The sequence below is a fragment of the Mastigoproctus giganteus genome, chromosome 4 (assembly GCF_048544385.1).
Source record: "Mastigoproctus giganteus isolate SK-2022 chromosome 4, ASM4854438v1, whole genome shotgun sequence".
In the NCBI taxonomy this organism is placed as follows: domain Eukaryota; kingdom Metazoa; phylum Arthropoda; class Arachnida; order Uropygi; family Thelyphonidae; genus Mastigoproctus; species Mastigoproctus giganteus.
In genome coordinates this window covers 13,029,397-13,049,239 of record NC_143578.1, presented here as the reverse complement: position 1 = coordinate 13,049,239, position 19,843 = coordinate 13,029,397, and the positions used below count along the sequence as shown (strand labels likewise).

The 19,843-nt window shown below is 42.5% G+C and overlaps 1 long non-coding RNA gene across 1 annotated transcript in view; it reads right to left on the bottom strand.

Moving 5' to 3' along the window:
* Positions 1 to 243: 243 nt before the first annotated feature.
* The window catches only part of LOC150086417 (uncharacterized), an 85,138-nt gene continuing 65,538 nt past the window's right edge, over positions 244 to 19,843 (bottom strand). Inside the window, exon 3 of the long non-coding RNA XR_016546852.1 lies at positions 244 to 570. This is a non-coding gene — a long non-coding RNA (uncharacterized LOC150086417). The remainder of the gene's footprint in view (positions 571 to 19,843) is intronic.

The window sequence follows — 19,843 nt, the reverse complement described above, 5'->3', positions numbered from 1 at the left end:
CTCTCTCTTCCATTCTCTTTCTATCTCTCTCTCTCTCGCTATAGCTCCTCCTCTTTCTCTCTCTAACTATCTTTCTTTCTCTGGCTATTATCTCTCTCTCTCTCTTCTTTCTCCCCCCGCAAACTATCTTTCTCTCTCTCGCTATTATCTTTCTCTTTCTCTTTATATATCTATCTATCTTTCTCTTTCTCTTTATATATCCCTCTTTCTCTTTATATATCTATCTCTCTTTCTCTCTCTCTCTATCCCTCTTTCTCTTTATATATCTATCTCTCTTTCTCTCTTTCTCATTCTATCTCTAACTATCTCTCTCGCTATCTATCCTCCTCTTACTCTCTCTAAATATCTTTCTCTCTCTCACTATTATCTCTCTCTCTCTCTCTCCAAACTATCTTTCTCTCTCTCGCTATTATCTTTCTCTTTCTCTTTATATATCTATCTCTCTTTCTCTTTATCTCTCTCTCATTTTTTCATCTCTCTTCTGATTTCTAGGAAACTGGTGGCCAACTGTGGATCATCAGAAATCCGGATGTGACGTGTTGGGCACTTCGATCTCCACCCGAGACGAATCTGAAAGAGAAAAAGCAACTCTGCGTTATTTTAAAAGTAACCCTCCATCTTTATGAAAGTGCATCGTACAAATTCTTGAAAAACTGCCAATTAATTAATTTATATTAATTAACAAAATATAAATTTGGTTCAAATGAATCCTCGCCAGCGAAGTTGTCCTGGTGGCTTTCGCACGTTGCCCTTCCGCGCAATTATTCAAATGTAATGAAACAAACCGGGCTGAAAACCACCATTGAGAGCTACGAGTACAAATTGGTTGAAGAAAAGAAAGGAAGGCCCGCTGGAGAACGACCCCGTCCCGTTGCGGGGGCTCGAATTACTGGAACTGCATTCGCCAAGCAGAGGACCGAGACGTCTCTGAGAGCGGAGGAAGAAGCCTCAATCCGTTTGCAGCGCGACTTCATTCGACGCGACAGCATCCGATGACCTAAAACGACTTCAAAGACAGTCGGGAAAGGGACAGCGACGGGCGGAGGGGATCACCAGGGAGAGTTCAGATCTGAAGTTACGGGTGATGGGCAGTTGTCGGCAGCGGGCAGACGGATTCGGTACCGCCGCACATGTTCGCCAACACCTGCAGCTCTGTCTAGATCGGAAGACGAGATGGATGGGCCGTCTCCAGAGGTCCGACCCGGGGTCAAAGGCCTCCCGCGTTGAGCGGTACGCCAGATATGCTGTACTTTCCAGTAATTAGTAATTTACGTCCGAGGGACAGACGGTGGTCGACGGGAGGACAGTCTGGGAGAGGCAGATTCCGTGTATTTGTGTCAACGGGAGGGTGGAATTACTCGGCGATGCGTTGTCATTACTCATGTCCGAAAATTCCCAGATGAGCCATCGTGCGAGTAATCCTCACTCCAGTTACATCATCATTACGGCAGACGGAGATTAATGGAGGACGCTGGAAAACAATCCCGGGGCAACATAAAAACTCGTGGACTGTTGTGATAGATGCGCTGGCCGAGAGCTGGGAGGGGTCGCGAACGCGCAGTTCTTCACTCACTCAATGATTTGCGTCCATTTACGCCGATTTTGTTCGCGTTCCTCGATTATGATTTTGGATTCCGCTTAACCCACTTTCTTGGCTTCGGCACAACAGACACGAGCATCCCCCCCCCTCCCCGGGCACCAGTTGGTGCCTCCGCGATGCACAGAAAATTCAGGGTTACAAGCTCGAAGGGGAGAACATTTAAGGGTTATTTCCTTTAATCCAACCTGTACGAATGCAGCAGATCTCCGACATCACTAAAGAGTTCAAAAGTAGTACGCCGATCTTCAGAACAAGTCCAAGTTCAAGACTTGTGCTTAACCTTGAGCCACTGTTACATTATCCTGCATTAACATTTGCCAAAACTTTGTCCGTTTAATTCATATTACATTGACAGTTGGCAAAACGTTGGCCTTTCACCTTCCAATATTAACAAAATGAATCATTTCATCAATAATTGGAAAACCAGTACATCCCATTTCATCTGTTTTCTGGCCCTTTTTCCCTAAATTGCATTAATGTTGGCAAAACTAGCTTTTACCGAACTACGGTATGATATCGGCAAAAAAACACTGACCTTCAGCCTCATTAACATTTGGCAAATTGATTGGTAAACTCTGACTTTTAACCTCGCAGGAAATTAATAATTGGCAAAATTTATTTGACCATTATCTTCAGATTTAATTGATACTTTCATTAATTTTTGGCAAAACAAACTAACTTCTCTTTCATTTAATAGTTTGGCAAATCCTTAATTTATAATTGGCCTTTTTTTTTTTTCTTTCACTTTTAACCTTATATTGCATTAATTATTGGAAAACTGGCCTTTATTTTTGTGTAAATTGTATTATTTAAACTGCGTTAATTGTTGGCCTATAAAACCAACCCTTATGTTTACAACGCAAAACTGGTCTTTGTCTTTACAGTGCATTAACTATTGTTGGCAAAGCTGGCTTTTGTCTTTAAAGCGCATTAATTATTGTTGGCAAAAGTGGCCTTTGTCTTTACGGTGCGTTAATCATTCTTTGCAAAACTGGCTTTTCACTTTATGGAGCATTGATCATCTTTGGCAAACTGGCCTTTGCCTTTAAGAAGCATTTAACATTGTTGCTATAATTGGCCTTTTTCTTTTTGATGCATTAATCATTGTTCGAAAACTGGCCTTTGTGTTTATGGTGCATTGATAATTGTTGGTAAAACTGGCCTTTTTCTTTTTTGATGATTAATCATTGTTGGGAAACTGACCTTTGTGTACAAGAAGCATTTATCATTGTTGCTATAATTGGCCTTTGCCTTTACGAAGCATTTACCATTGTTGTCAAAACTGGCCTTTGCGTTTGTGGTGCATTGATCCTTGTTGGCAAAGCTGGCCTTTGTCTTTACAAAGCATTTATCACTGTTGCATAACTGGCCTTTTTCTCTTTGATGCATTAATCATTGTTCGAAAACTGGCCTTTGAGTTTGTGGTGCATTGATCATTGTTGGCAAAACTGGTCTCTGTCTTTACAAAGCATTTATCATTGCTGCCAAAACTGGCCTTTTTCTTTTTTGGTGTATGAATCATTATTGCCAAAACTGGCCTTTGTCTTTACAAAGACTGTTATTTGTTATTTTGTTTTTTAGGAGCATTACCAACTAAGGCCATATTGCTCCGGGGATATGCGGTGGTCATTCCCTGATCTTTCAGCATCCTCCGTATTTGATGGTCACGGGCTCGAACCCTGGTCTAATCAAGAAGCGTGTGCTGCTCCTGCCCACCTGGCTAAGGAGGCGCCTTTACAAAGGCATTTATCATTGTTGCCATAACTGGTCTTTTTATTTTTGGAGCATTAATCATTGTTCGAAAACTGGCCTTTACGTTTGTGGTACATTGATCATTGTTGCTAAAACTGGCCTTTTTCTTTTTTGGTGCATTAATCATTGTTGGCAAAACTGGCCTTTTTCTTTTTGGTGCATTAATTATTGTTGGAAAAACTGGCCTTTGTATTTATAGTGCATTAATCATTGTTGCCAAAACTAACTTTTCTATTTATGGTGGATTAATCACGTTGGCAAATTGGCCTTTATCTTTACGGTGCATTAATTATTGTTGGCAAAAGTGGTTTTTATCTTTATGATGCATTGAAGCGTTGGCAAATCTGACCATACATTTCTCAATAGCTGGAAAACTCATGCTGTATTACCCTTTGGCCTTTAACATTACATCACATTTACTGTTGGCAAAAGTTCGTACGTTTGCTGATTTTTTTCTCTAACTTTGCAGTATTTGGGTGTTAAGACGATTTGTTTGTACATAACAGGGTTCAATGATTAAAAAAATGAAGTTAGGGGAACAGGGGGGTTATTGAAAAGCATCCACGATTCATCCGTGCTGACAGAACTCCCCATTTATTATTTAATGTTTTAAAGACACGAAATTTTTTTACTTTGTGTCCTTCAGGAAGGACACAAACTAAAAATTCAGTTGAAAGCGGCAAAATTCAAATTCAAAACTTTTTTTTTTTTTCTCTCTCTCTCTCTCTCTCTCTCTCTCGCGTTGATACAAGTGGCCGGTAGGCGTTTCCAGCGAAGCCTCTCGAGAGGCTCCTTCAGAAATGTTGACCTCGTTAAACACCAACAAGACACACAGCGAAGTGCCGCTTCCTCGCAGGAGACAACAGAGATTTTTGACCGTTGATAAGACGAGGCTGAGGAATGCTCAACCGAGGGGTCATGGGAGTGCACCTGCGTGAGAATAGAACACGTGTCGAGCATTCTCGGGGCGCTCTGACGAAACATCTCTGATTTAGGAAGTGGCAAAGAGCGAGAAATGCCAATGTCCAAGTCTGTGTTTATATCCGCGTGCTGCAGTGAGCGCGAGGGGGGGATCGTAACGGCCGTAGCGACAGCCACTGAACAGGGTGACGGCGGAAATGCTCGCCGTTACAACTCCATTAAATCCGCGCTTTAGTAGCGTCGCTGTTTGCGCACCCCCGGAACGATTGAGGTCACACAAATGTATGGCTCACGTCCGGGGGGTCCGGGGGCAATTGTACTGCCCGCCGCCGTCAAAAGGTCAAGTTGCTATGGGTGGGGAGGACAACTTTTGTTGTTTTCCCCGACCTCTGTTTACGAGATCCGGGTCAGGACCCGTGAAATACTGCCGAACTGCGACTTTTATGTCCGCCACTTGAAGAATCGTTTGGACCCAGTTAGAGTTGACTCATTTAGCGTCGCGACACACAGGCAGCATCCCACAACATCCTCTCTTCCCCCATACCATCGCCATCCGGGCAGCGGTCCGTTCGTGTGACGTCAGAAAGATGGACACCGGAGAAGACTGCGGCTTTAAATGAGAAATTAAGTTCACCGAGTCCGCGATATCGGGTTTTAATGGGGGGCGGGGAGTTGTGCTGGGTGTCGACCTCGTGCTCTGTTCAAGAGAGCGGTGGCGTCTTAATCTACAATCGTGCATTCAATATCAGAGAGAAAGCAAGATTGAGAGAGAGAGAGAGAGAGAGAGAAAATAGATATATAGCAAGAGGTAGACAAAGAAAGAAACAGGAGGGGAGTGAAAGATATGATGAACAAGTAACGGGACAGATAAAGAGAGACGGGAAGAATGAGAGACAAATAAAATGAAGACAGAGAAAGAGAGGGGGAACGTGGGAAAGAAAGAGAAACAAAATTAAACGCAAAAAACAAATGGCAAAAAATGAGACAGAAAGAGACAGCAAAGCAGACAGAGGAAGGAGAGAAAGAGGGAACATATGACGGAAAGAGAGAGAGAGAGAGAGAGAGAGAGAGAGAGAGAGAGAGAGAGAGAGAGAGAGAGAAGTTAGAAATGAACAAACAAAGAGCGAAATCCAGAACAAACAAGAGAAGCAAAAAAGACACATAAAAAGAGAAAGAATGAACAGACAGAGAAACATAAAATGAGAGGAAGAGCGAGAGAAAGAAGTAGAAATAAAGTGAAACAAAGAAAAACAGATAGAGGAAGATGAACAAAGAGGAATAGAGGGAGACGGCGAGATAGACACAGAGAAAGAGACAGCAACCGAGAGGAATAGAGGAAGAAAGAGACACAGCAAGAGCAAGACGCAGAAAAAGGAACAAACAAAAAGTGAGAGATAGAAAGAGACAGACAGCGAGAGACAAAGAGTGAGACAGAAAATTACAAAGAGAGAGAGAGAGAGAGAGAGAGAGAGAGAGACATGCTGCAGGCAAACACACAGAGACGCAGGCAGGGACAGAGAGAGAGAGACAAACAAAAAATAAGGAATAGAAAGAGACAGACACAGACAGAGAGACAAAGAGAGGAAAAGAGACAGAGGCGGACAAAAGAGTGAGAAACAGAAAGAGACACAGAGAGAGAGAGAGAGACAGACAGAAAGAGAGAGACAAAAAGACAAAACAGGAGAGAAAGAGAGACAGAGAGAGCGATAGGAAGGGAAAGAGACAGAAAGCGAGAGAGATGTGAAGAAAAAGGAAGCGAGAGAGGCAGGTTTCACGTTTGAATTAAGCTTGAGGACACCAGCAAAACAATGACCTTTCACACTTCATCGATGGCAGAAGATCGACCTTCAATTTTGAACTGCATCAGCGAAACTTCGGGGACATTATGACGAAACTTCCGCTGCCTTCAGTTGTTTGGGAAGGTTTGCTTTAACGGGGGAAGGGGGGACTCTCTTTGGCCGAAGGTTTTAATTATGAACAAATGGAGAGAGAGAGAGAGAAAGAGATGGAAAATGAATAACATCGGATCGCACACGGCCTTCGACAGATAATGCAAACACGAGGCGATTGTTCATCCCGGAATCAACAAAATCACGGCATCATCTGACACCGCCAATGACGCGGGCTCGCTGTGGCGTCACTTAAGGACACGGATTTCGCCCCTTTTCCTTTTTCTCTTCTTCGATAAGTCATCGCGTGTCTCCAAAAGGTCGTGGGGGGAGGGGACGGGAAAAGAATGACCGCTAAATGAACGCCCTCGCTCGTGGAGACTGCGAGTCCAACCGAGATTATTTACAAACAAAACTCACCATCGGAGGGGCCTCGAGTGGGGGCCCCACCGCACAATACCGTTTATTGTGCTCGCTCCTCATTTGCTCCTTATCTCGCCTTCTTAATTAATTTTCTTTTCTCGCCAGCGAACTGCCCCCCCCCGTTCACATTGGCGTCCGACAGTGCCCTTCTGTTTGAGAAGGGCGGGGTCGCTACTGTTTCTCTTAACCTTGACCGCTACGACACCAAAGGGTAAGAGATCTGCTCGCGCTCTTTGATTGGGCGAAACAGGGCACTGGGGGAGGGGGGGGGGGCAGCGAACAAATATCCTCGCCCGCGATGTTACTGATAAGTCACATGGCTCCCGTCAAATTGCTCTAGACGGCGGCAGCGTCCAACGAGACCTCCCCGGGCACCTTTTCCCTATCGGCAGATGGATTCCCTATCAGCACTGAAAACCTAGAGGGAGCTGCTGTAAAAAATAAAAAAAAAAAAAACATCTCTTCCGACCGCACCCAAAGTACACCTCGCATGTACACAAGCGGATCGGATTGCATCTCCGACTGGCTAATGACCCTTGACCGGAGCAAACCCCTGCCACGCAATGACGTCATCAGAGAGACTCCAACTGGCTCATGTGCGCCGGTCCTTGCCGCTCACATTTCCCGATCCCATCATCAGCCGAGCCACACCCTGTCCATCCACCACCTCTCGGACACCAAACATGGGATGAGAACAAAATCTGAAGGCTATTAATAACTTCTTAAGAGCTTATTACTGATGTAAGAAAAGCAAGAAGAAATTAATCTTCTCTAAGAAGAGCTCACTGGTGTTCGGTTACTTCTGGGAAACTTAACGGTCTGCGCCTTATAGAAATCACAGCCCGAAATAAATTCTACGTTTTCATTGCGAATGCGGATACGTCATTTTTAAAACTGTCAAGTGGAAACGCTACCCCCATCCCTCCCCCCAAAAAGGGGCAATCGAAGATTTTTATCAAATAAGTATGTACGCAAGTTTCCTTCATCGAGGCTAATTTATAGCAAACGCACCTCGATTGGTAAACAGCGACCAATTTTATCCCCTTCGACTAATTGAGTTCTTCCATTTAAGAAAAAACAAGAAATCGCATGAGCCAAATCTGATCCATAGTCAAATTGCATATCTAAAAGTCAATCAAACATAAAAAGCTTTAAGCCAGAGCCAATTAACCACTAATTCTAAAGGTGATTAATTTTCCACAAGAGTCTTCTACATTCAGTCTTCTAAAAGATAGAACGAAAGGATTCTTGCTGGAAAACTTCAATATAGGTGGAAAGGAAACGTACAGATTGCGGATCGCGGATAACCTCAGTCGCGCGCAGAAAGATCTGTCGCTTGAGGTGGAAAATGAAACGCACGAGGAGAAAATGAGCATGGTCGGCGTTTCTCTTTCGTCTGCAGACAGCCCTAAATAATGAGTGACACTTGACGAAAGATCAGCGTGCATTCCCGTCACGAGACCGATGACAGCGCGGATGTCGGCAGAAGTCGCGAACAAATCAGCAACACAGCTCTTCGCAGTGGTTCCACATAAATATTCATTGCGGAGGGGGTCGGTTGCCGGCCCCCGTCTCGTTTGTCGGGGATCTGCGCTTCGTTACAGTCATTGATCGTGACGGGCAGTCGTAGGAGCTGATAGCGAAAACCATAAAAACGCATGCAAAGCGATAATCCTGCCGGAAGTGACACACTCACCACCCTTCTCTTGATTGTCACCAGGAGGGTCTTGTGGCAGGCACGAGATGCGCAAAAACGTAGGAATTTGCAACGGCTCGCTCTGCAGTACAGTGTGACGATCCGAAGGCGAATGAAGATGTCCAGAGATCGCCACAGAAACAATCTTAACCCTTGGAGCATCCTGTACCATCGCAATTAACTCTTATCTTCTCAGACGCCGAAAATTCGGGGCCATTAGGGGGCTCTACCTCAAAGTGAATAACGCACGCCTTCACAACATTCCTAAACAGTAAGTAATCAGAAGAGGAAAGGGGCATATCCATTGCGCTTGTTATGTGGGCGAGGATTTAGAAATTTTCGTCCAGTTTAGAAATTAATTGAAATATAAATCCTCTTGGTTCGCACGGATCAAATCCCAACCAGTTGAAAGCCTTTGTTCCATCAGACTACCTGAACTTGGAAACAGATACCAACAGAAAACATTCTACGATTGTGGAATTGGGTAAATGCGCAGCTTTCTAAGGATGGTTGATGTACCAACAAATATTGCTGTGGCTCCTTGGACCTACTGTTTTCCAACGACAAGCGTAAGGCACCAATCATCCTCTTTATTGTCGTCCAACACGAGTTTCTGAGGCCATCTGAATCTCTTTTTTAAAGGGGTCAGACAAGTCCCGATTGTGGGCTCAGAAAGAATTCCCAATGGTCCATCAAACCACTAAACCCCGTTGAAAGTCTAGGTTCCAACCCATTTGGCATGTCTCAGCCAATGCGTATCTAATTCTTTGGCCATATAGTGTAGACATAATCAATTTTCAGATTATAGTTTTGAGGCTGGACTCTACTAGCTCTACTATAGCTAGTAGAGTCCAGTCCATCCCACGTTTACAGCACAAAGGGATTTTAGAGGCTGTGGAGCAGAAGGAAATTTCTCTCCATTGAAAACCAAAGCATCTTTATCACGTTCATCACTCTAGACATCCCGTTCGCTACTGTTTACCCATCACCTGGCAACAACCACCGTAGTTCACGACTGCCACATTAGGGCACGAGCGTTTTGCCATGACTCATAACCTTAACCACTCCCCCCCTGCATCTATCCGCAGGCTGTGGTTAGCTGCGGGGCCCCTCAAAACAATTACAGCCAGTTCGTGCAAATCTCCTCCATCACGTTTTGTTCACCCGTGTTAGTAGAAGCAAGAAGGCGAAAACGACTTTGCAGGGGCAGTAGGGGGCAGAGGTGACCACGGCTGTCGTGAGTGTGGCACCTGGTGCAACAGCTGGTTCGTCACTCGAGGGAAATACACAACCGTTTCGAACCGGATGTAGCCCAAAACCATTTCCGGTTAACATATGATGTATGGGCGAAGTAAGGATCCTTTGCTAGCTAATAAATGCACGAGCGATGAAAAATTACCGAACCAGCTTTAAATTATGATCTACCGACATGATTTGCCGGCCCTACATGCGCAAACCCCCTTAATTAATTCATTAATCAAATAATTGACGCGTATTAGAACTGCGACGCACCATACCTGAATCTGCAGCTAATTTGGGCACTGGAAGATGGAGTATTCTAGAAATACCATCAAGGTAAGTGATTGCGGTGTATATATATCAACTCTAGAAATAATTATAGAAGAAGAGCTATTTTTAGTTTCAGAAAGTTGGCTGCCTCTCCTGGTGTTTTCAAGATGAAATTAGAATCATCTCGAAATTGCGAAAAAATAAGGGAAAATTCGGGGAAATAAGGGGAAAATTAGCCGGTTTAAGTGAAAAATTCAATCATCTGAATACATTAAATAATTGTGTTGTGCGGTGAAGTTGTTTCTACAGGGGAAAGCCTCCATTTTGAAATGATGTCTGTAATTCGTATAAAAGTAAACACATCGCAGAGTTTTCATAAGCGCGCAGACAGACGCACAGACACCGTACCTAGCAACACCCTGACTACATTTTAACGAAAATACCGACACGGATTGGGTGGATGCTTTGAGTCGAGTGGCTCTCCATCATTTGGCTGTCAGGGCAAACATGAAAGTCTAAATGGAGTAGGCAGAATCAGAAACTGATGACTCAGGAGACGCAAATGTATAAAAAAAAAAAAAACTATCTACCGTCGGTCATGGCAGCGGGCCAGGTCAATAATTAATTGCTTCCTCTCGTAACTATTTTGCGACCTATCCACAGCTTCTTGCGGGCCATAAAACTTTCTGAGCTTCGCACACCCAACCAGAACCAACAATTGAAATCAGGAGGAGCGATTTTGGGGTGGGCCGCACTGCTCGTTGAAGGGGGGGGGAGTAGAAGGATAGCTGAACTACCCCCCAACGAGAAGTAGAAAGTGTGGAGAGGGGGAGATTCGTAATGACAATCCACCGGAACCAACACGACCACAGACGAAATCTGTTTACTCCGAAGTTCGCATGTTTTTGGTGGCCGCCAGGCAAAGCGCTCGCGCTTCCACTCTCTACCCGTCGTGACATGGAAGTCCGCTAGCGATTAGCACCACGTTACGACACTAGCCCACCTTTGTTACGCCTGCTCGCGCCGCTATCTATCACGACCCGCCTACCTGATTGCGGCAAAAGCTGACTGGGAATTGTGGTGCGTGCAAGTAAGGCACCCGGCCAGAAAGGGGCTGAAGGCAAATGAGAAAAATCGGCGTCGAGTGACGGAGCTGTTCCGCATCTCAACCGAACATTCGTCGGCGTCCGGGTCAAGAGGAAATCAGCGAGCTCACTTACCTCAAATTCGGGAAATGTTGCACGAGAAGGGGGGAGGATGAAACCCCCGAATTATTTATGCAATCGGGGAGTTGCACTTCCTCTTGTTCAGCCTCAATCCAGTTCACCAAACGGGGCAAGGTCACCAATTTGACGTCACAGAATACTATTAGTGAGCACAATCTACGACTACCGTATTACGCCCACAATGACCCCTCTGTTCGTTGTGCCTTGAATGGCACCCTTTTCGCTAATTATTAGTGATTACTTCTGCTGTCCCTCCCCCCACCCCAAACCCACCCATCTTTCTCTCTTTGGCGCCATCTCGTACCGTATTTATTTTTAGTCCGAAAATGTTTATTCCTTCGTGACACATGTTGGAAAAATTTGATATCTGCGCTGGGGTAATGTTACCACATAATCTTGTCTTGTTCCGCGAGATTACAATGTATACACCAAAACTACTTACCGCAGGTCGTGCCATCCCTACACTCGTTGAGTAAACCACCCCTCGTGTCGGGTCAAAGATCACATTTTATATTGTACTGGTAAAGAAACACCAAAAGATGTTCCAGTTTAAAATATACGCAATTTTATTCTGTTTCCAATTCTCCTCTAAATACTATTATTTTTGATAATTCTGCTCTAAATGCAGATTTTTCCGATAATTCTGCTCAAAATCCTGACCTTTTTCTAATTCCGTTCTAAGAGCAAAATCACGGTGACTGGAACTAGTATTTTTAATAGCTTAATGGAACTAATATATTTAATCGATTAATGGAACTAACATATTTAATGGCACCAATGTTTTTAATCCATTACTGGAACTAATATTTTTAATGGAACTAATATTTTAAATCGATTAACGGAACTAATACTTTTAATGGAACCAATTTTTAATCGATTAATGGAACGAATATTTTTAATGGAACGAATAATTTTTATCGATTAACGGAACTAATATTTTCAATGGAACTGATATTTTAATCGATTAATGGAACTAATGTTTTAATGAACTTGATATTTTAATCGATTAATGGAACTAATATTTTTAATCGAACCAATATTTTTTAATCGATTACTAGAGCTAATATTTTTAATAGAACTAATATTTTAATCGATGAATGGAACTAATATTTTAATCGATTAATGGAACTAATATTTTTAATAGAACTAATATTTTTAATCGATAAATGGAACTGATATTTTAATCGATAAATGGAACTAATATTTTTAATCGATTAATAGAACTAAAATTTCTAATGGAACCAATATTTAAGAAGAACCAGTATTTTTAATCGAAATGAAGAGGAATTTCTTTTTAAATTTCTTAACCCTTTTTGACTTCACCTTGTACGGCCTCTGTGATTTCCAGGACATCGCAGGATCTGCCGGAGGCTCTTTGGTGGTCCAGACATGATTATAATTTCCGCCAGTCACGGTTCCAGCTACTGACTCTAATTATCCGCAGATCGTGGCTTTATCAACGCAGACGGATGTAGATAGCCGACACTCTCGGTAAGCAACGCACTTGTAATTAAGGCTGCATTCGGAACTGCGTGTGGTGGAAACAACCCCCCACTATTTTGCTCTTTTTCGAGGGACAAATTAAGGCGGATTCGCAAAATACGAGAGAGTTTCGCTGCTTGCGAGGGACTTTCTCCAAATTGACGCCATTTCGCCTTTTAGAGGATGAATACTTCCGCGTTATTTTAGCGCAGAACCCCTCGTAAATCGGGTCCCCAAATAAACTCCCCCCAAGCCGTAGGTGTCCAAACGGTGGACGACTGGGACTGGCGCCGATCCGCTCCAGAAATTTGATGGATCTGATGGGCATGCGGCTACTTTGGACTCGTACACAAACAAAGGTAACAGGGGTAACAAAGGCCTGAAAGAGGCCTTTGTTACCCCTCTTTACAAAAAAGGAGACCCATCCTCACCCAACAATTACAGACCAGTTTGTCAATTGAATACACTCTCAAAGATAATTGAATCCATTGTAATGAAGCAGCTATTTAACTTTATGAAACTTAATTTGTCAGATTACTCCCACGGATTTATCAAGGGTCGTTCCACCTGCACAGATATGATTTCGTTTGTTTCGAATATATCCCAGGCGCTTGACGAAGGAAAACAAGTCTACTCCATCTTCCTTGATTTAAGCAAAGCCTTCTACAAGGTAGTCCATCAGAGACTAATCAACAAACTGCATCACTATGGTCTCAGAGGACAGGCACTAAACTGGGTTGAAATCTACTTGGAAGGTAGAGAAATGTCCGTGACATTTAAAGGTAAAACTCATATCCTTTCAAGCCTGAAATTGGTGTCCCACAGGGTTCATCCTTAGGCCAGCTATTATTTCTTATCTACATCAACGACCTGCCAAGCACCATTGGAGACTACCAAATCAAAATCAACATATTTGCCGACCACATAAAAATCTATATAGCAATTCGCAGTACCAATGAGTGCATCATCCTAAACGAAGCTCTTCAACGAGTTATTCAGTGGCTGAAGGAGAACAAAATGGCAGTCAATGAAAACAAGTGTGAGCTGATGAGCTTTGCTAATGCACACAAGAAAAACAAACTTAATTTTTCTTATTGTATCAACAACAAAGCAATCAAAAAAGTCAGTACAGCCAAAAATTTAGGTATCTTTATTAAAGAATCATTTTCCTTTGATGTCCATGTCTCTAACATTGTGAAGGCAGCTAGCAAAAAACTAGGTTTCCTGAAAAGAATTAACCGAGACTTCAATCAGTTAGCACTTTTCATCTTTCTTTACAAAATCTATGTTAGGCCAGCCCTAGAATTTTCCTCACAGGTCTGGTCCTCACATGTTGCTTACCAAAAATTAGAAATTGAAAATATTCAAAAAAGAGCAATCCCATACGTTTGCGTTAAAAGTGGCCTTGAATACAATGAGAAATCCTACCAAGAGTGGTGTGTATTCTTTGGACTCGAAACGCTGGAAAAAAGAAGAGTTAAAGCCGACTTACTCCTTCTTAACCAGCTGTTAAATGGTACCCTGAATTGCCCTCATCTCGTCTCACAAATAAATTTCAATGCTCCGACAAGAGCGGTAAGAAACCATCCACTGCTGAAACCATCCTATGCGAGAACAAATTATGGATACTACAACTTCTACAACAGGACTGCAAGATCAATGAACAAAGCAAATATGGAGATATTTGACACCCCCGGACACTTCAAGAGGCAACCGAAATTGCTAACCTCATCCGTTACTACTGGTATGACTCTTCTTGCAAGTTCTAAGACTCTGATTGTGTAATGTGTGTGAAGAAATACCAGTGCTCTGCCTTACTCCTACCTGTTCACTTAAATAGGACGGATGAGTCCTAATTTTATTTATTTAGTTTTATTTTATCTGTACATTTCAATTCACTAGTCTTCTTATGTACATTTACTTCTCTCTTTACTTTGGAAATGTATACTCCTAGCTTCTGCTTTGTGTAATAATGCTTCGCAGCTGCACCCTCAGGCACGTTTGTTTGCTGTTTTGTAGCTGTTAACAATAATAATAATAATAATACACCGGTGGGGGTTGTTACGAGTCCAAACTAGTTTCTTGCCCGGGTGCCGAACATGGAACTGCGTGATCAGCCACAGTTTGAAAGGGTTATTGGTGCCAGAAATAATACGAGTGCTCCACGTCTCTCTCTCTCTCTCTCTCTCTCTCTCTCTCTCTCTCTCTCTCTCTTCATTCACTTTCTTTTATTCCGCACTTTTTCTCCTTCTCTTTTTCATTTTTAAGTTCTCATTCTCTCTTTCGCAAAATAGTCTTTTATCAATATTTTTTCTTCCTTTTCTCTGTCTCTTTCCCTCCTTTTTTTTCTTTGTCTCTCTTTCTCTCTCTCCCCTTCTTTCTTTCTTTCTCTGTCTCTTCTTTCTTTCTTTCTTTCTCTCTCTCTTCTTTCTTTCTTTCTTTCTCTCTCTCTCTCTCTCTCTTTTTCTCTCACTCTTTCCTTTCTTTCTCACACTTTGTATCACTTTCTTTCTCTTTTCCTTCATTCACTTTTCTTTCATTCTCTTTTCTTTCTCTCTCTCACTCTCTCTCTCTTTCTTTTCTTCCCCCGCCTCTCTCAATCTCTTTCTTTGTCTCTGTCTTTTCTTTCTTTATCTCTTCCTCTCTGTCTCTTTTCTTTTTCTCTCTGTCTCTCTCTCCGTCTCAATCTCTTTCTCTTTCTCTTCATTCTCTTTTCTTTCATTCTCTTTTCTTTCATTCTCTTTTCTTTCTCTCTCTCACTCTTCTTTCTCTCTCTCACTCTTCTTTCTCCCTCTCTCTCTCTCTCTCTCTCTCTGTCTCTTTTCTTCCCCCGCCTCTCTCTCTCAATCTCTTTCTTTGTCTCTGTCTTTTCTTCCTTTATCTCTTCCTCTCTGTCTCTTCTCTCTCTCTCTCTCTCTCTCTCTCTCTCTCTCTCTCTCTCCGTCTCAATCTCTTTCTCACTGTCTTTTCTTCCTTTCTCTTTCCTTTCTCTCTCTGTCTCTCTTGCTCCCTCTCTTTTCTTTCTTTCTGTCTCTTTATCATTTTCCTCTCTCTTGCACCCTCTCTTTTTTCTATTTTCTTTCTCTCGCTTTATTTTCTTTCCTTATCTCTCCCTTTACCATGTCTCTCCTTTCTTTCTCGTTCTGTTATTTTTTCTCTTTCTTCCCTCTTTTCTTTCTTTCTCTGTTTTTCTTTTTTTCTTCTCTCTCTCTCTCTCTCTCTCTCTCTCTCTCTCTCTCTGGTTTCTATCTCTTCTTTCTTTCCGAAAAAGGCGTTTTTCATTAATTATCTTTCTTTCTTTCTCTTTTCTTCCTTTCTGCCTTCCTGTTCTTCCCATTTCATTTTTTTTTTTTTTCTTTCCAGTTGTCTTTTCTGGCTGTTTTGCTCCTCTCATTTCTATCTTTTCGTCCCCTTCGCTCTCTCTCTCTCTCTCTCTCTCTCTCCCCTTAAAAATACTTGTTTCATGAATTTTCTCTTCCTGTCTTGTCCCTGTCCTTTCTTTCTTACTCTCTATAAGAAAATAACCACTTATAGACACGACCGTGCCTTCTCACACCACGTAATGTGCACACGCGCACTTTTGAATCCACGTGATCTCAAACGATGATATTCAGATACTTCCTATCTTCAAACATCTTTATCCTCATGCAGCAGTAAAAATAGGAAATTTATTATAATTGTTTATTGCAAAGAATATGGTGGAAAACAAAGTGGATGCAGGGGGATAGAGAACGTGGAACGTGCTGGCCAAATGGCAAAGGGCAGTGGAAACACACGTGGACCAGGGAAACAGGGACTCTTGTGGGAGGGATGCTTCCTAACGAGCTCTCTGATACTTACACAACCTTCCAACACTTGTGGAACGAACGAAGGTAAATGCGTAGTACTACAGTTCTTCGATTTTAATCCCCCCCTTCACAGACGACTTTTCCAAACGTCGTAGTTTAATAAATTTCCGAAATGATCGTCTCCCGTTACCAATAACGGCAATAAAAGATGTTTTTCTCCATCGCAGTTGATTTATTCGTTCCTCACGTGATGAACATTTAAAATCGGCGTACAGAGAAGACGGTGTCGAGTGTCAAAGTGCGTGTTCCACGTTTAGCAATCGCACAATGAACTTTTATTGGACGCGAACAGAAACGTAGCAAAGCAAACGACGGGAACACACCCTACGAAATTTTGCTGGCGACAAATGACATGAACCCGGAGCCACCGAGACAAAAACAATACTCACACGGTAATAAAATACTGATCTGGCGAAGATAGCGCGTGTGTAACTACGTTGTGTTTCGATCGAAGAAAAAACGCGTTTACTTCGCCATTTCCGAAATCCCTTCCGTGTCTGATTACTCGCTAACAAGGAACGATTTCTGTCACTTCGCATTTTCGCACTTTTCTAAACAGTGGCTGACGCAACAAAAAAATATTAATAAAAAATAATTATACGCTTTATATTATTTACAAATAATGAAGAGTAAGTTTATTTTCTTAAAAATTTTTTTAATTAAATGGTAATTTTTTTAAACACCTTATTTTTCTTAAGATAGTATCTACAACTAGTTTGGGTAGGCGTTTTCAATGATACATGCTTTAGTTCAAACAGAATCGGTGAGATGGCGCTAGTGTACAGATTGTTTGTTTGTTAATAAATGTTTAATTAGCGAAACAAATTATTTTTATTTTTCCTTCAATATTAAATTTTATTAATTAAACAATTATTCAATTGAAGGAATAAAATTTAAAACAAGCATTTGATTTTTTTTATGCAAGTGCCAATCCAATCGTTTTGTAACATAATTACTTGATATAAGTTTTAAATTGTAACCATAAACAACCATGAGGAAAGTCTAGCTTTTGTAACATTTATTATTATACTTAAAGGATGAAAAACGGCTTGACTTTTAGTGTTGTTGTTCTTGAGTTTTAGGAGCATCAGCGACTAAGGCCATGTTGCTCAGCGTATATTGCCTGCAAAATGCGTGTGTTCTTAGGTCGATGTTCTGTTTGCTGGATGAAAAACCTGAATTTCAGGGAGGAAAACCATGCTACCCTCTCCTCAGACCGACTAATTCAGCCACGTTGGGAAAAATGCCTATTAAAATTGCTCCCTTCATCCAAGGGATTCCCACCCGTTGTGAGGAGGACCATGGTGCTACCAACTGTGCTACTCACGAGAGCTGCTTGGCTTTTTAACGCTACTCTTTTAATAAGTTGGATTCCTCGACGAAGAGATTCTACAAGCATAGAGGAACGCCACAAACAAACAATTTGAACCTTTTTAATGATGGAGCCGTCACCTTATACGACAATGCATTATCTGCACAAATGATATCGGACTTGATGGAGCAGTCAGCTATCAATTTTTACACAATCTCCCAAATAGTTCTGATTTAGCAATCATAAATATATGGGCCCTCAATTTCCATCTTTTTCCTCACCCTTAATTGAATATACATCTATATATTCACTTCAAGGACGAATTGAAATAGGATTCGAGTCATCTTGAATCCGTATGAAGGAAGGGATCGATTTTTCGAAAATCCCTTTTGCCGTCCTTGGTAAAACCAAGGCTTTGTACTTCAGAGCATCACCTGATGTCTTCCCCTGCTGCTGCTGTACCGACTATCAATCACTAATTCACTTTCTAGTGTGGTTCCTCCCCATAGCTAACATTACACTTGCAATTAGCACGAAAAGGAACTGATGCAATTCGGAGTAGTGACGGCGGTTCTTTATTCCTCCCCCTCGGCACACACCCCCTGTTACTACTCCCCTAGCTCCTCTTCCCCCTCCCTAAGGATGTGCACCCTACAGAGAGAAGGCGGATACTCAAACGTAATTAGATGAACCTCCAGCAGCTAGCACAAATTGATTAGAGTGCTTAAGTTGCGCTAATGTCCCTATTATTCACGTGCGGCGTCCACATGTTGCGGCTAAGGGCGGGAGGTTGGCGATGGGAGGAGCTGGGCCCCCGGAGGCTTACGATCCTCCGAGCTAACTGCCCACGAAGAGAGACTTGCTCCGCTTTGAGTGACCCCTTGTGTCACCTTGCTTACCATTACTACTAGCAGTTTTGGGGAGAAACGAAATCTATCAAAGCCACAGTACCTAACAGGACGGTTACCATTCAAACTGACTCCGAGCAGGAGGAAATATCTTTTTCTCCTCCTCCAAGTAGAAACTCAATCGTCAGGCATTCTAGCTTATAAACAAGAATGTCACCAGATGGTGCTAGTAGATAAGTCTGAAAATCTATCAACGTCACAGTACTTGATCAGATCCTAGACATAACAAATTCATCAAGGACTGAAAAGTCCCCAAAATCAAACCATTACATTTGGCAAATCCACATCTTGAATGAATATCCTGGGCGGATTTGAATGTGGATTCATAAATTTATTGCTGGTTCTTCTCATTGCTCTCGCCCTACCCATAAATAAATAAGTAGCCCGTCCTAATAGAGAAAAAATCAGTAGGGCCGTCTTATTACAAGGGCCCACTAGGCACGTGCCAGAGGTCCTCAAATATTGATCTGTACCAATATTATTAAAGAAAGCCTCAAGGGATTCAGTTAGCTGTTGTATAAAGACGACCCTGATAACCGATAAGCCCTATAGAACAGTTTTTCCCTACCGATATGCCCTATAGAACAGACATATTTCAAATAAAAACCAAATCAACGTCAAATTACTCGATAGGCCAGTTGTCCTGACAATTGTCTAATCTACACGGAAACGATCAGTTCCTGCTAGAAACAATTGTTATCTCCACTAGATGGCGCCTGCGAAGCAGAAGTCACTATAGAAAGAAAGGGAAAAAAATGATCATACGTGTACAGGTCCTACAGAGAAACAACCTCGCCCACTATCGCTGGATGCGCAGAGGAGGCAATAAATGTCTCGAAGGTTATTTATATATTTCTGCGCGAAGGGCCTCATCCGTCACTGCCATCAGCTACAAGAGTGTCCTGTTATTTCTGACAGCATTTAATCGCCCCACAGTTTACTTTGCACCAGAGTCTACACTAGGATATGCGCAGGTTCCGTCTCTTCTCCCAAATCCTCTCTCTTTCTCTTTCCCTCCCCCGCACCTGCTTCCAGTACAGCGATCGTAAAGTGCATCATCTTCAACTAACCAACTCTCAGCTTGTCAACGCTGCCCTGGACCACACGGAACGTTTTGCACGATTGCACGGAGTGTAGGTCGCTTCAAGATGGATGGTCGGACGGTCCTAACGAGTTCCCAGAATTGCGGTGTTCTTAACAAACGTAGTTGTCGTGGGAGGAGGAGAAGAAAGACAATGTGGACACCTACGGCAAAATATTAACGCACACCACACCAG